This window comes from Tachypleus tridentatus, chromosome 10 (assembly GCF_004210375.1).
Source record: "Tachypleus tridentatus isolate NWPU-2018 chromosome 10, ASM421037v1, whole genome shotgun sequence".
Taxonomy (NCBI): domain Eukaryota; kingdom Metazoa; phylum Arthropoda; class Merostomata; order Xiphosura; family Limulidae; genus Tachypleus; species Tachypleus tridentatus.
Window position 1 is genome coordinate 56,089,763 of NC_134834.1, and position 16,055 is coordinate 56,105,817.

A 16,055-nucleotide genomic window follows, 5' to 3' on the forward strand; every position below is an offset into this window, starting at 1 on the left:
TGATTAGGAACCACAAATAGCACCAGAAGTTTACACATTTTACACACTATGGATGTCTAAATCATTTGTTAAAGTATTTTGACAACCGTAGCCACTTAAGTAAGAATCACACGTAATATTTGGAATATCCTTTATTCACCATAAATAACTCGTGTTTGTTTATATAATCACAATTTAGGTATTGAGAAAAAAATCATTCTATCTAAGATATTCTGTTGTAATGTATAATCTTTTAATATCAATGCAACGGGATAGGTGTAAGAAAAAATTACGTTACTTCAACAATGTAACGTAGCTACATTTGGTAAAATTCACCATTTCAATGTGGAAAACAATTAAATCATAACAATTCACATAAAAGTAACACATTTAATTAAAATTTCAACACACTGTACTCGTAAACGTGAAATTTGCTTCACAGGTGAAAAATATGGAAAAGATATAAATATGTTTTTTATTTAGATTCGAAAGGATATATATAAACTTATGTATAGTAGTTGTTTTTTTCTAACCGTCTTATTTCTGTAAGCATGATCAAATACACAAATATGCTGCAATTTAGTGTGGTACATCTTCATTCTCATAATACCAGTGTAATAGCAGTATTTTGATATTACATTACATTCAAAATTACATTAGAAATTATTGTGTTTATCTCTTTTGCTGCTGAACTCTCTTAAATTGTTAATTATTTTAATTTGCATCTTCACAAGAAAGCGACGCCACCTACAATATGTTCACTTAACCAACAGCAAATAAACCTTTTCGTCGTCCACTTGCTTTTCGCTGATATTTGGGAATTTGAGTAAAGCACAAAAGCCATTGTAACAAGATTTTTTCATATTAGAAGCTGTTTTCCTGATTTCCTTATTTCAAGTTCTGTTTCGAGGCTATTGACTTGAAATAAAAGACTCGACCGACTACACAGGAAAAAATTACGTGCTCCTCACGAGCTCGAGAACGAACGCAAGGTTGTTGATGAGTAAGTAAGTTGCCTACCAGGGGTCCGGCTTCGTCGACCAGGTGAAGCATTTAGAATATATGCGCCTAAGAAGCAAGCGCAGTTTAGTAGCACATTCCATTCGACCTGCCTACTCAAGGAGGTATCACGTTATCGCAGTCCATCGACAAGGACCCCAACGTCTGAACTGATTCAGTACTGTATGCCCACAAGTTTAATAACAAGGTATGAGCCTATTTAGATATGTTCTAACTTGTTAATTTGCGATATTTTATTTTATTTTTTCAAATATTTTACCAACGCTTTTCTATTTTTACCTAACATAATAGAAATACATACATTGGAAAATATTAAGATCTCACTCTGTTATAATGTAACGATCATTAACAATAAATGTTTCTTTTTAGGAAAGGAAAAAAGGAATATATTAGATGTAGAACCCCAAAGTTTGTAAAAGCTTATATTGTATTTTTGAGTTTTTCTACCCTAATGTTTATGATTTTGTTTTACATTTTGTATTATCAATATATTGCACATATAATCATAAAAGTAGCATTATTATTTGTATGCTTGACATTATTTTATCTGAATTTTGCAAAAGAGCGTGACATACAATTTCTGATAAAGGTTTTTGTTCACCTTTTTTCATTTGTAAATCGTGTTATTGATACACGATTCTTCTTTTCAGAGCTACAAAAATTTAATGAAATATTTTTGTTATAGGGTTTCTGGTTACCATTGACTTTTATAATAGTTCTTATTTAAATAATTTCGTTAGAGAATATTTATAATGTGCTTCTCAGAAAAATCATAGAAGGTGATTTTGTAAAAGGCATGAAGAGCTGAATTCACCATTATCTTTAGTAAGAGATACGAAGAAATAAATTCACCATTATCTTTTGTAAGAAGTATGGAGAGCTGAATTAACCATTACTTTTTGTAAGAGGTATGGAGAGCTGAATTCACCATTATCTTTTGTAAGAGGTATGGGGAGATAAATTCACCATTATCTTTTGTAAGAGGTATGGAGAGCTGAATCCACAATTATCTTTTATAAGAACTGAATTCACCATTATCTTTTGTAACAGGTATGGAGAATTGAATTCATTATTAAGTTTGTTAACAGGTATAAGGAGCTGAATTCACCATTATCTTTTGTAAGAAGTATGGAGAGCTGAATTCATCATTATCCTTTGCAAGAGCTATGGGGAGCTGAATTTATCTGATTTAGTTATGAAGATTATTATTTGATAAAATTATGAAAGCCTGAAAAAACTTTGTTTTTGATTAAATGAAATTTTATGATTTAAAAAAGTCTCAACTGTTAAGAAATTCTTTATTAGAACCATTTTTATGGCATACTTAGGTAAAGTTTAAAAGTGAATTACTTTACCTTTTAATTCCATGTGCTTTTCTTTGTTTAAGAAACTATCTAAGATATCGTGTGTTTTTTGTCAAAATGCTGGAATCCAAAGCATTTGTTTCCTTTCGGGTTTGAAAAGTCATTTGAATTTTTAACCTTCTATAACTATTTGATACAGAAGTTAACATAGTTACCAATATTTGACTGTATATTTGTTCTTACACATTTCAACTAAAAATGCACATGGAAATAAACTAACTGAGCATTGAAACAAAGTGTGTTTACTTTATATAAATACGTAGACACACTTTGTTGAAATTTAAAAACAATTAATACTCAGCTTCGAAATTATCTTCTGTTTCTGACATCTATGAAATGCAGGAAAACGGTTTTCCTTCAAGCCCTTACTTAATGTGTATTATATTAACCTTTTATTGAATAATAGAGAGTTGGCGAGCGTTTCTTCCTTTTTATGAAATTCATATGCTTCAGAAGTTAACTATCTCTGTTTAAATCAATTCATCTAAAACTTAGTTTGAATTTCTAATTTGGAACTTCAAGATTAGGCGGGAAACACTGCTCAGTTGGTGAAACAACTGTAACTACGTAAGAGAGAAACTAAATTTACTTGTACTGTATATGACTACAGAGAATAAGTAAATAAAGAGAAAGGAAGGACATTTACATTACAAAATTTATTGAGTGAGTTTAATGTATAAAATATTATTTCTATTTGTCACAAATTTCAATGATCGTTGTTCCATTCGCCGGTTTTATCAAATTATAGAAGTCTTCACTTCGTGCAATATATAAAAAAGATCAATTAACTTGTTAATATTTATACGCGCAACATGTGGCTCTGTTTTCATGTTTTGAGCTTCTGGAGTTAGATAAGAATGGGACGTGTATTATAACATATTTTCACACTTACATCTACGCCAAGTATTCGATATCATCCTTTTCTCAGAAATTATTAGATACTACAAGTGTATCCGTACCTACTAAATGGAAGTTATATAAATTATTAGATAGTAATGGAGTACCCGTACACTGAACGGAAGTTAAATAAACTATTAGATATCACTGGAGTACTCGTACACTGAACAGAAGTTATATAAATTCATGATTAACCAAAGTTTATCTTAGGACAGGAAGAGTTGCTTCCTTTATATACAATTGTAAAAAACGCACATAAAAACTGCAAAACACAAAATTGAAAATGTTTTATATCTCTCCATGGAACCATTGAACCTCCATATCAAATTGGTGAAGATTCATCAAACGGGGTACTAAGTATTGGTAAAAACGCTCATAAAACCCAAAATACGAAAGATAAAATGTGAATATACCACTTGCATGAACCTAATGAGCCTCCATACTAATTTTTGTCAATATCATTCTGCACCTTGAAAAGTAGTTACATGGACATACAACAGACAGTGCTATTATATTTATATAAATACAACTAGTTTACATATATCTTTTTGCTCTCATCTGTTGTTTGTCTATCCATTTATGAACTATCAGCGAAATATTATTTATATATTCTAGTCTTGTATCTATAAATAGTCATTTCTTAGCTTAACAGCTTATCATTCAGAATTTTCGAATAAAAAAGTTGATGTACTGCTCGGAAACTATGCATCAAAATATGTTTCTAATGGTAAAGAAACACTTGTTAATTTTAGTATATCTGATGAATATAGAATATCACATAATAAAATATTCTTATTTTGTTCAATATTTAATTACAGAAAACTAGGCAAAAAAAGAAAAAATGCAACACGTAACTAGGAAAGAAAAATACAACGTATATGTTGGTAATTTCAAGGTCCAACTGTTGCTAGAAAAATAATAATCGCGCTTCTTACTTTGCAGCCATGGGTGTATTATAAGAGTAACGTTCGTATTCCGCTACTCGTTTATGGTAACATTCAAGTTGGCATTGAGTGTTGTCGATTAGCTTGTTTCCCTTTACGCTACCAGCCCAAAATTAGAGACAACTAGCGTAAATATTCGAAACGAGTGAATAATAACAAAGTACAAACTACAGGACTTACTTAACCCATAACATTAAACTCAGTTTAGGAATGTCTAAACTTATTTTTATTTATTTTTGTCAGGATTGTAATATCCGATTCTACATTACATTTGGTTTTTTATACATTACTTATTCAGTAAAATGAAATTATATTTCTCATTCTTTTGTATATTTTATAGTTTACAATTTATTTGTTTATGATTTAAAGTAGTTACGACAAATGTATACCTCCCCTGCAGATAGTAGCCTAAATAAAGTCATATTTACGTATTAGATTAAAAGTCGTCAATTATTATGCATAGGTCGAAACGCTATTGTTTCATATCGGCTCTTGGAAAGTGTTCTAGAATAACAAGATATCCAAAATTTTCTATAGAAATTTTGTTTTGTTTGTTTATTTGCGTCTTTAAGTACAAAGTTATACAATAGGCTATTTGTGCTCTACTCACTGGGGGTATCGAAACCCAACATTTAGCAACAGACCTTATCGCTAAGTCACTAGAAAATGAAATCTAATGATTTCAAATAGCGAAATGCACGATCAATCTATATAAAAAAATCCTTTCTCTTAACCAGGTAAATAAAAAGTATTTGAAACAAAAACAAAACGTAAACGTTATAGGTCTTTATTTTGAGAAAAGAGTTAGCAGAATTTCAAAAATATTTTAACAGAGTTTAATGTTTAACTAAATGAACATATAATTAAAGAAGACAAAATCATCAAACAAACCTTCGAGATAATACTAAACACAATAGAACGGGTATAATTAAGAATTTGTTGTTGAAATAAGCCATATTAAGCTGCCTGTTGTGTCCGTCGGGGAGAATCGAACACCACCTCTTAACATTGTAAATCTGTAAACTTACTGCTCTCCAGCAGGGGGCCGTAACCAAGAAGAGCTAAACATAAGATTGCTTTGCATTTGAATTTCGCGCAAAGCTACACGAGGGCTATCTGCGCTAGCTCTCCCTAACTTAGCGGTGTGAGACTACAGATAAGGCAGCTAGTCGTCATCACCCACCACCAAATCTTGGGCTATTCTTTTACCAAAGAATAGTGGGATTGACCGTCACATTATAACGCTCCCACGGCTGAAAGGGCGAGCATATTTGGTGTGACGAGGATTGGTACCCGCGACCCTCGGATTATGAGTCGAAGGCCTTAACCACCTGGTCATGCCAGGACAAAAAAAATTAAAAAAAGCCAAATGTAATGTAGAATCGGATATTACAATCCTGACAAAAATAAATAAAAATAAGTTTAGACATTCCTAAACTGAGTTTAATGTTATGGGTTAAGTAAGTCCTGTAGTTTGTACTTTGTTATTATTCACTCGTTTCGAATATTTACGCTAGTTGTCTCTAATTTTGGGCTGGTAGCGTAAAGGGAAACAAGCTAATCGACAACACTCAATGAATAGTGTTAGGGAACTACTTTAAAAAAAACATTTAAACGATGTAAATCAGAACTAAAATAATTTAAAAATATGGCATGTATTAATGAAACAAAATACTTCTTAGCAAACTAACTAGAAACCCTTAATCACTACACTAAAAATACTTTTAAAGTTCACATCACTTAGAATTACCAGTTCTATTGACAGTATTTTTGGCCATATTTCCATTTTTCAAAGTAATCCGAAAACATTTAACAGAAAGGTAAGAAGAATGTTAAGTTGAGTATTACAAGCTATAAACGGTTAAAGAGAAAGCTACAGTAAAGGACTGGTCAAAATTTCAGCTCCATACAGACTATGAGTGAATTTTAAATTAGCAACTTCTCCATTATAAAAATTATAATCGAGAAACATACGAAAAGTTTAACAAAAAAATGCTGAACTTTTTCATTTGGTCTTTTCAATTTCTTTTACTGAAAACTCTTCGACCTTTCAAAGGTAAAATTGCTTGACGTGGTTCTTTTCGGAACGCTTTACTTAACTTCATATCCAAATAACTTCTGAAATGTAAAACAGTCAATCGTTTACAAAGGATGAACTCTTATAGATGGAAAAGCAAATGATAACATCTACGACTACAATTGCGCTACTAAAAAATTTAGTTTTTTTTTTAAAAGATGCATATGGTTATAACAGAAAACTGGTTTGGTTGTGAATCAGTTTTCAGTGAGGGTAACGTTAAATAAACTGGTTGACTTTAAGCATGTTACAAAGTAGCAGAAAATTAGTAAACTAATTAAAGCTACAGAAATTCATTACTTCGTGAAACAAGCAAGCTCTTATTATGCGAAACGATGTTGGTGGTTACATCAGTGAAGAAGAAATGTTTTTACTTTAGAATTTACTCTGTTCTCTCTTTAATAAAACGGATAAAGAGATATTAATGTAACCTAGATGATATTTACAAAAACAAATTCCAAAGTGTACGATATAATCGTATTCGTAATAACGCAACAAAAGAATGTCTGGGTTTCAAGTAGAAACAGAATGAACACAACAGTCAAAACAAAATTTAGAAAAATGCTATCCGTTAGCTACTTCTTTGATCATTATGAGAGGGGTAGTGTAATGAGGTACTCCATTGTCTTCTAGTATTGCGATAATATACCATCTTTTATATCTGGCCTTTAATAAATTCAGTAGTTTTGTCTGTACGTTACATTAATGAATTACCCCTAACCAAAGAAAATTTTAGAGATAAGCATATAATTTAATATTTTCATTTTATTATGGGGGTTCTTTCTATAGGAATGCCTTTAAATTGTGAAATAACAATTATTAAATGAAAATAAAATGTATGGAGTAAAACAATGTTAATTCAAGTCACAATTTTTAACATTTCCAGAAAGAAGTGAGAAGTTGAAAAAACTAAATTTATTATCAAAACACTATTATCTTGAGCATAATATATGACACATTATACTAACTGCATGCTTTATTAATACTTCATATACAATATTGAAAATCTATATTTCTTTCATTTTTATTTTTTTACTTGTTTTCCCTGTACGAACTGAATATCTCTCTACATATGTATATACAATGATGTTTCCATGAATATTTTCATGATAATCAACTGTTTTGAAAACGGGAGAAACGTCTGAAAAAAAATGAGGCTTTAAAAATGGCCAGAATATAATTTTCTTTTTGTCCAAATATATTTTACTTTAAACTATATCTGCTGTTAGGTTTGAAACTAATCTTCAATTGATATAGTGTCAAGGACGTTCACTAATTATTCCTAGCCCCCTGTTTTTACATTTAATTTCAGTGACAAATCACTGATGGATAATTATCTTAAAATGGTATTTCTTACCGGAGATAGAAGAATATTTAATAATATTCTGAATATTGTTTGTTTCTACGCATATTCTCTGTACTAGTTTCTTAAGCATAATTCTTTCACGTTACGTGGCAAGTCAATGGATTTTCCATTATGAATATATCTTGAGTTTTCAGATACTCCTATTGTGTTATATGCATAAATTCTCGTTCTCGTACAGAATATTGATTTCCTATTGAGGTTTTGAAACTATTGAAGATTCTACTTGAAATTCTAAAGTTTCATAATAGTTATTTTAACACATATTTCATTTCCGAAAAAACAAACAAACTACTTTTGGAAAAGGAAGTAGTTTAAATGGAAATAGCGTTTTGCTTCTGTGATGAGAAGTTAGTTTTCACAACAATGTATTCCAGTTCATTCGTGATTTCTCCACACGTTTTATTTATGGTTTTCGTGTTTTTTTGCTGTCAAGGTGGAGAAAGATTGGTAAGCATATGCTGATAAATTATAACAACGAAGTTACTGCTCTTGACTTTCCTTTATCACTATAACTACGTGAACAATAAATACAGATAGAAGTGCTGTGTGAAGCAAAGCCTTTCCTTTCTTTCTTCTAACTATTTCTAAGTTGTACATTTGATACGATATAAGGCTATTTTAACACACACTCTGCACAAGTTGATGAAGGTCTGATATATTCGTTTATTTTATTTTTTGAGTTGTACTTTGCTTGTTATTAAGCAAAAAAAAGCTGCACAATGTGCTATTTGTTCTGTGCCTCAAAAAACTGAATTCCTTAACATTAATTTCATGCCAGTCTGTCAACAGAAACAAAATGATGAACTTTTGCTTTTGCCCATAAAAGTAATGATTTTGTACAAAAATTACATTATTGTGTATGTAAGTAAAATATTTATAAAAGAATATTTCAGTATGTTTCACCATTCTAGCTAATTCCATAGATATTGTGATTTTATTTGAATAAATTAATTTTTACAGTATTATCTCTCAGATAAAGAAACATACTGGTGAAAAACAGTAGAAAGAAAGCCCAGAAATATCAAACAGTGAGATCTCTTACAAATATATTTATTCAAAGTTTAGCTTGTCTGATGGTATTCCTTTACTCAAAATAGTATTTGAAGAATAACGTCCTGAGAAGCTTCAATCATGCTAAAGCTAGTTGGTCAAACAGTAATTAATAGTTCTCAGTCTCTAAACAAAATAGAATAAACGGCTAAACATGATTGAATAGAAAACTCTAGTGATTATCTACGTCACTATAAAGTAAATAATACTGAGTAAGCTCACTAAAATTGTAATTTATTATTTCTCAATAATTGACCTGCAAAACTTTTTATAGTGGGCGCGAAGAATTCTAATAGGAAGCTAACAAAACTGAGTAACAAATCAGACACTCAGGATTTTTTATAGTTTCTTTAGATGATGCTTTCATTCATGATAATCTTTTTTATATTATATTATGTTTGTTTTAAAACTGCAGTAATATTATTATATGATAAAACATAAGGTAAAAACATTTAAAGTTAACGAATACCGTACTCTAAATGTTTCGTGATGGGAAACTATTTAATTGGCAGAAAATGTCTTTTATTTTTGTGTATCAGTCAATTTATTAGTATTTGAATAATTGTTTGTTTGTTTGTTTTTTAATTTCGCGCAAAGCCACTCGAGGGCTACCTGCGCTAGCCGTCCCTAATTTAGCAGTGTAAGACTAGAGGGAAGGCAGCTAGTCACCACCACCCACCGCCAATGTTTGGTCTAGTCTTTTACCAACAAATAGTGGGATTGACTGTCACTATATAACGCCCTCACAGCTGAATTGGCGAGCATATGTAGTGTGACGGGCACTCGAACCCGCGACCCTCAGGTTATAGTAAATAAAGAGAAACTGTTAGCAGACATTTTGTCTTAGATTACGAGTCGAGTGCCTTAACCGTCTGGTCATGCCCGGCCGGCTTAAGTAGAAAACACACAAACTCTATTTATTGTGTTGGATTACAGTCGTAGAAGTTGTTTGTTTGCTGTTAAATGTAAAAATAGTTAAGAGGTTTTCTATCTTTGGCTTACCACAGATATCGAAACCCGATTTTTAATGATAACGGGGGCATCTTTTAAGGATATTTTTGTGGAAACTGAAAAAGCAACATAATTTCCACAGATCAGCTGGACCTAGCAAATCCGCTATTTAAGTCTTAGTGATAATAATATTTTTTGTGTGTACTTAGTTTATTAGTTTTTTTTTGAATTCCGCTCAAAGCTACTCGAGGGATATCTGCGCTAGCCGTCCCTAATTTTGGAGTGTGAGACTAGAGAGAAGGCAGCTAGTCATCACCACCCACCGCCAACTCTTGGACTACTCTTTTACCAACGAATAGTGGGATTGATTGTAACATTATAACGCCCCCACGACTGAAAGGGCAAGCATGTTTTGTGCGATGGGGATGCGAACCCGTGACCCTCGGATTTCGAGTCGCACACCTTAACCCACCTGGCCATGCCGGGCCTTCGTGTACTCATATAGAAATTAATATACGTCTTTCTACATTTTCGTGTTCCATTGCAGTGGTTATCAAGACCTCTTTGTAAATACAAGTAGAAAGTGAGAAGAACATGGTTTCCATGCTTGTCCTCTTCATGACCTCTTCATTTTGTTTTTATTGTTCAACAAACAAATAAAGCAGAGAAAAGATTCTCATGAACCTGCACGTATTGTAAATCTAACAGAATTCTTTAACATTGATCGGGACAGGACAGCTTCCTAATCAACTGTATTTCATGAAGTATAAAATGTGAACACAAACTTAATTTAAACGGTTAATTACACAGTGAACTAAACGATTGCATAATTAATCTTTATTATGTTAAACATTGTAAGTCTTACGTTATGGTCTGTGAATATTTTTCTTCAGCCTGAAGTTTCAATCAATTTGTTAGGCATAAGGAACAATCAGAATACAAAGAGAGTAAACAAAAGCTTTCGTGTAATTCAAATTTAATTTGCACGCTACCTTAACTTGAGGAGTTTTTATAAAACACTCTTCATGACACTTAGATAATACGACATGATTGTAGCTGCAAAATTACTTTCAAAAGTGATAACTTTCTTTTAGTTATTTATAATCATTCTAGTGTTTCGTGAAGACAAGATATTGAATGTGTGCGAGATACAGGACTTATGATAAATTTTACAAAGAAATGAGCAGTTGGTAGAAGTAATAAATAATATATGCAAGTTTGTTTAATTTCGCACAAAGCTACGCGAGGGCTATCTGCATTAGCCGTCCTAATTTAGCCGTGTAAGACTAGAGGGAAGGCAGTTAGTCGCCACCACCCACGGCTATTCTTTTACCAACGAATAATGGGATTGACCGTCACTGTATAACGTCCCCATGCCTGAAAGGGCGAACATGTTTGGTGCAAACGGGATTCGAACCCGCAACCTTCAGATTAACAACAGAGCGCCTTAACCACCTGACCATGCTGGGTGGTACAATTAACTGAAAGTTTTCCTCTATATTACTTCTCTTGTTTCAAGTGACCATGTTTCTGATAGTTTTCCTCTATATTACTTTTCTTGTTTAAAGTGACCATGTTCCTGATAGATTTTCTCTATATTACTTTTCTTGTTTAAAGTGACCATGTTTCTGATAGTTTTCCTCTATATTACTTTTCTTGTTTAAAGTGACCATGTTTCTGATAGTTTTCCTCTATATTACTTTTCTTGTTTAAAGTGACCATGTTTCTGATAGATTTTCTCTATATTACTTTTCTTGTTTAAAGTGACCATGTTTCTGATAGTTTTCCTCTATATTACTTTTCTTGTTTAAAGTGACCATGTTTCTGATAGTTTTCCTCTATATTACTTTTCTTGTTTAAAGTGACCATGTTTCTGATAGTTTTCCTCTATATTACTTTTCTTGTTTAAAGTGACCATGTTTCTGATAGTTTTCCTCTATATTACTTTTCTTGTTTAAAGTGACCATGTTTCTGATAGTTTTCCTCTATATTACTTTTCTTGTTTAAAGTGACCATGTTTCTGATAGTTTTCCTATATTACTTTTCTTGTTTAAAGTGACCATTTTCTGATAGTTTTCCTCTATATTACTTTTCTTGTTTAAAGTGACCATGTTTCTGATAGTTTTCCTCTATATTACTTTTCTTGTTTAAAGTGACCATGTTTCTGATAGTTTTCCTCTATATTACTTTTCTTGTTTAAAGTGACCATGTTTCTGATAGTTTTCCTCTATATTACTTTTCTTGTTTAAAGTGACCATGTTTCTGATAGTTTTCCTCTATATTACTTTTCTTGTTTAAAGTGACCATGTTTCTGATAGTTTTCCTCTATATTACTTTTCTTGTTTAAAGTGACCATGTTTCTGATAGTTTTCCTCTATATTACTTTTCTTGTTTAAAGTGACCATGTTTCTGATAGTTTTCCTCTATATTACTTTTCTTGTTTAAAGTGACCATGTTTCTGATAGTTTTCCTCTATATTACTTTTCTTGTTTAAAGTGACCATGTTTCTGATAGATTTTCTCTATATTACTTTTCTTGTTTAAAGTGACCATGTTTCTGATAGTTTTCCTCTATATTACTTTTCTTGTTTAAAGTGACCATGTTTCTGATAGTTTTCCTCTATATTACTTTTCTTGTTTAAAGTGACCATGTTTCTGATAGTTTTCCTCTATATTACTTTTCTTGTTTAAAGTGACCATGTTTCTGATAGTTTTCCTCTATATTACTTTTCTTGTTTAAAGTGACCATGTTTCTGATAGTTTTCCTCTATATTACTTTTCTTGTTTAAAGTGACCATGTTTCTGATAGATTTTCCTCTATATTACTTTTCTTGTTTAAAGTGACCATGTTTCTGATAGTTTTCCTCTATATTACTTTTCTTGTTTAAAGTGACCATGTTTCTGATAGTTTTCCTCTATATTACTTTTCTTTGTTTAAAGTGACCATGTTTCTGATAGATTTTCTCTATATTACTTTTCTTGTTTAAAGTGACCATGTTTCTGATAGTTTTCCTCTATATTACTTTTCTTGTTTAAAGTGACCATGTTTCTGATAGTTTTCCTCTATATTACTTTTCTTGTTTAAAGTGACCATGTTTCTGATAGTTTTCCTCTATATTACTTTTCTTGTTTAAAGTGACCATGTTTCTGATAGTTTTCCTCTATATTACTTTTCTTGTTTAAAGTGACCATGTTTCTGATAGTTTTCCTCTATATTACTTTTCTTGTTTAAAGTGACCATGTTTCTGATAGTTTTCCTCTATATTACTTTTCTTGTTTAAAGTGACCATGTTTCTGATAGTTTTCTCTATATTACTTTTCTTGTTTAAAGTGACCATGTTTCTGATAGTTTTCCTCTATATTACTTTTCTTGTTTAAAGTGACCATGTTTCTGATAGTTTTCCTCTATATTACTTTTCTTGTTTAAAGTGACCATGTTTCTGATAGTTTTCCTCTATATTACTTTTCTTGTTTAAAGTGACCATGTTTCTGATAGTTTTCCTCTATATTACTTTTCTTGTTTAAAGTGACCATGTTTCTGATAGATTTTCTCTATATTACTTTTCTTGTTTAAAGTGACCATGTTTCTGATAGTTTTCCTCTATATTACTTTTCTTGTTTAAAGTGACCATGTTTCTGATAGTTTTCCTCTATATTACTTTTCTTGTTTAAAGTGACCATGTTTCTGATAGTTTTCTCTATATTACTTTTCTTGTTTAAAGTGACCATGTTTCTGATAGTTTTCCTCTATATTACTTTTCTTGTTTAAAGTGACCATGTTTCTGATAGTTTTCCTCTATATTACTTTTCTTGTTTAAAGTGACCATGTTTCTGATAGATTTTCTCTATATTACTTTTCTTGTTTAAGGTGACCATGTTTCTGATAGTTTTCCTCTATATTACTTTTCTTGTTTAAAGTGACCATGTTTCTGATAGATTTTCTCTATATTACTTTTCTTGTTTAAAGTGACCATATTTCTGATAGTTTTCCTCTATATTACTTCTCTTGTTTAAGGTGACCATGTTTCTGATAGTTTTCCTCTATATTACTTCTCTTGTTTAAAGTGACCATGTTTCTGATAGATTTTCTCTATATTACTTTTCTTGTTTAAAGTGACCATGTTTCTGATAGTTTTCCTCTATATTACTTTTCTTGTTTAAAGTGACCATGTTTCTGATAGATTTTCTCTATATTACTTTTCTTGTTTAAAGTGACCATGTTTCTGATAGTTTTCCTCTATATTACTTTTCTTGTTTAAAGTGACCATGTTTCTGATAGTTTTCCTCTATATTACTTTTCTTGTTTAAAGTGACCATGTTTCTGATAGTTTTCCTCTATATTACTTTTCTTGTTTAAAGTGACCATGTTTCTGATAGTTTTCCTCTATATTACTTCTCTTGTTTAAGGTGACCATGTTTCTGATGCCTCTATTCGAATGTTTTTAAGTTTGTTCTTCCTATTTGTCGACTTTTTTTTTGCCAGACTCCTCATATGAACGCCCCCCGTTAGTATAGTGGTAAGTCTGCGGTGTACAACGCTAAAGTCAGGGGTTTCGATTCTCCTCGGTGGGCTCAGCATATAGCACGATGTAGCTTTGCTATAAGAAAAACACACTCATATGAATGCGATAATACTGGACATGAGCAACATTTACTGTTTTATTTCTGTCCATGCACAAGCCTGTTTCATTAACACCTGCAGCGTTTTCTTAAAATTTTCAAATTGTCGAAGGATTTTAAAGACTGAATTATATCAATTGCATTAGAAAATACAAACATCAGTTTAAAATATAAATACATTTTTACTGAAAATAAAGTGGTTTATTACTGCAAGGATATATACTTGAGCTGTATCACAATGTCGACCGTGACGAATGTATCCCAAATGTATGCATTGCTAGTCCTTATGCTTACCGTTTGATCTATAGGGGAATGATTTCCCCTAACTCCGTAAAATATTTTTGAATAGTGTTTTCATGCATTGGAACTCCTGTACGCGTACATAGAGTGTGTGCTTGTAGACGTTCTTATAAGTTTTTGATGTTTGATAACTTGAGGCCAAAGGTTATTTGTCGTTGTTTTTTATTTTCGCGCAAAGCTACAAGGGGGTTATCTGCGTCAACTAGCCCTAATTTAGCAGTGTAAGACTAGAGGGAAGGCAGCTAGTCATCACCACCAATCCCCAACTTTTGGGCTACTCTTGTACCAACGAATAGTGGGATTGACCGTAATATTATAACGCTCTCACGGCTGAAAGGGCGAGCATGTTTGGTATGACAAGGATTCGAACCCGGATCACGAGTCGATTGCCTTAACCACATGGCCATGCCAAGTCGGGAATAAACACAATGAATCAAATAACTTTTATAATAAGAAATAAACGGTTTAAAATGTTATTTTGTAATCTCAATAAAAACACAAAATCTAAGTCTTAAAAATACAACATTTCGAATTCAACAATTTTGTTTAAAAGGTTTTACAAATGAAACAAAGAAACAATGAAAGTAGATTAATATCTTAGTTAGCTTAAAAGGTTTATTCTTAACCATTTTGTTAATAGCAAAATTACAAATGCACTCTCGATTAGTTCGTACTTCACTTTACAATGGTTACTAGAATTACAAAAATTTCACATGATTACCAAGCAATGAATGATAAACATTAAGCTATGCAGTGCAGAGAACCTCTTAAAGTGTTTATTTCTTTATTATAACACTATACCAAAATCCTTTACATTTACCATTTCTACATCTTCACTATCCAGGTTTCTATGGGGAAGTCTCTTGTTATACATCTTTTAAAGCATTTTAATGTTTAATTTTCTTAATACAGAGAGTTTATGTAATTGTAAGTTCTTACTTTTCGTCGAAAACATCCTATAGTAAATTATTTTTAATTCGCGTTAGTAATCTCCACCGACACGTTGCTAATAAATATGAAGAAATAGAAAATGTAATGTGTTATGGTACAGCAGAAATTTAATGTATTATGGTATAACAGAAAATGTAATGCTTTATGGTATAACATAGGAAAATATGGAAGAATTTAATAGGTTTCTGCAATAAAAAAACACACTAAAACTTGAAACTAATTGCAATAACCTATAATGATTACAACATCCCTGAATTTTCATCATTAATTATTGACTTGGTTATTAAGTATTACACCAGTCACAGGTACTGGAACAATGAACATTTAATTTATATCTCAAACGTTTGGAACCTACTAATGAATTTCTGTTAACATATTACTGGTACCAGGTGCTAAAGTAGTTAATCTGAAAATTTATCTTAATGAAGTTAATGTCACAACTTTTTGTAATTTAATCCTTATAATATCTTTCAGAACTGATATTAAACCTATAGATGGATCATAGAGACATTCTATTAGTAATATGTAAAAAGCCAT

The 16,055-nt window shown here is 31.3% G+C and overlaps 1 protein-coding gene across 1 annotated transcript in view; it reads left to right on the forward strand.

Annotated features, from left to right (window-relative positions):
* The first annotated feature begins 792 nt into the window (after window positions 1–792).
* LOC143229339 (heparan sulfate glucosamine 3-O-sulfotransferase 5-like) overlaps window positions 793–16,055 on the forward strand; it is a 51,691-nt gene continuing 36,428 nt past the window's right edge. The window contains 1 exon segment of the mRNA XM_076461537.1: window positions 793–1,186. The gene's annotated coding sequence lies outside the window, so the exon portion shown is untranslated.